This window comes from Aplysia californica, unplaced genomic scaffold (assembly GCF_000002075.1).
Source record: "Aplysia californica isolate F4 #8 unplaced genomic scaffold, AplCal3.0 scaffold00327, whole genome shotgun sequence".
In the NCBI taxonomy this organism is placed as follows: domain Eukaryota; kingdom Metazoa; phylum Mollusca; class Gastropoda; order Aplysiida; family Aplysiidae; genus Aplysia; species Aplysia californica.
Genome location: NW_004797597.1, coordinates 676,824 through 678,602, shown reverse-complemented (window position 1 = coordinate 678,602; position 1,779 = coordinate 676,824). Strand labels below are relative to the sequence as shown.

Here is a 1,779-nt window from a genome sequence, read left to right as displayed (position 1 = left end):
TAGTTGTTCCTTTGTGTCCGTCAATTTCTTTTGGTAATTTCAGTCCCACAAATTCTTGTTGCGTTGACAATTTTGTTGTGGCTTTAAAAAAAAAAAAGTGTTTTAAGGCGCTCGCAAGGCATAATGTCATATGAGCGCGCGGGACACATTAAACATTTTCAGTTGGTAGGAAATTTTGCACTTTGCCCGGGTGGCGGCTGAAGTCTACTCTTATCGATTTTAGATCACCAAGGGGTCTATAACGTGCGCAACTTGCACACGGGACCTCCGAGATTTTCGGCAGCTGTAAGAAGGAGCCAAGGAGTAGCAGTAGAAAGGCTGCAGAAAGAGTCGGGAGCCCAGAGGAGGGGACAAAGGAAGTGAGGAGGTGGGGGCAGAAAGTGGAGACAACAGAACTTTGCTAGAAAGCAGGAAAGGAGGTGAAAAGAGACAATTTTAGAGAAGAACATTTTTTGGTCGCTACCCGGATTCGAACCCTGGACCTTTGAATGAGAGGCGAACACCTTAACCTCTAGCCCACGAGAGCCCCCTTGAAAAGTTTACTTGTGAACTTATGATGAAGGCCCTTATAAAGGACCCCTCCCCCTTTTCTTTCTTTCTTTCTTTCTTTCTTTCTTTCTTTCTTTCTTTCTTTCTTTCTTTCTTTCTTTCTTTCTTTCTTTTTTTCTTTCTTTCTTTCTTTCTTGTTGTTTTCTTTAACTTTAAGCAAGAAGGATTACCTGTCTTTGCATTCCCGTTTGAGAATAAGATTCAATCCATCAGACGTAATAGACTCTTTGATATCACCAAATGGAAACGTCGATTTTACAAGGAAATAATTGTTTACACAGGAATTCCCGGTGACATTTTTTTCGTCAACCCTCTATGGATACGAATAAAATGGCGCCGCAGTTTTATAAACTAATGTTTTAGTAGTTGTGATGTGTTGATGTATTTGGATTTGGTTATTTCTTAAATTGAACAGTGAATCAAGACATCATGAATTCTTTACTGAGGAAAATTCTAATTTCGCACAATGTATCAGCCTTGTCTTGTCGTAGAATGATATGGACATGCACAAAAACAGTGTTTTTGCATCGATCTAGTGGAGAGATTGCACGAATTCCTAGGAGGTTACAGTACAATTATCGAGAATGTACGCCCAAAAGCCGAACACTTCTCGAATGGGACAATATTATGATATCGTACCTAATGACTTCAATTTCCACCAAGACAAGAAGACAATTTATAAAATTTGTGGGAACAGGAATGGCGTTGTTCTCAGTCTGTGGTGGTCTATGGTCGGCTTTGCTGCCGCCGGTGCACGCTGCTATTCCAAGTGCGGCCCACAACTTCATTGCAGATATTGTGAAAGAAGCCGGCCCTGCAGTGGTCTTTGTGGAAATCAAAGGAAAGTAGGTCTTCCGAATGTTCCTCGTGACTCATAGCAATTATATTATGTAGACCTACCTTACTTACGGTACAGAGATTGTGATTCCATTTGATGAGCACAAGTAAAGTGTAATTGATGTATATATGCTTGGTTAATCCCAAATTGAGTCGTTTGCTCAATGATTGATGAAATTTGAAAAGGATATCATTATACATGTAATTATTTTTGTGTTCATGGAAATATTAAGGCCTTTCAAAAGCCAGTTTCTGTTTAAAAAAATGACATTCAATCATCCGCTTCGCTTATATTCTTTCTCTCTCCCCCCTCCCACCTTCTCTCTCTCTCTCTCTCTGTCTGTCTGTCTGTCTGTCTGTCTGTCTGTCTGTCTCTGTCTCTCTCTCTCTCTC

General features: G+C 40.4%; 1 protein-coding gene across 1 annotated transcript in view; it reads left to right on the top strand.

The window, feature by feature from the left end:
* The window catches only part of LOC101849222 (serine protease HTRA1A), a gene marked incomplete at its 3' end in the record, with an annotated part of 7,030 nt that overhangs the window by 727 nt on the left and 4,524 nt on the right, over positions 1-1,779 (top strand).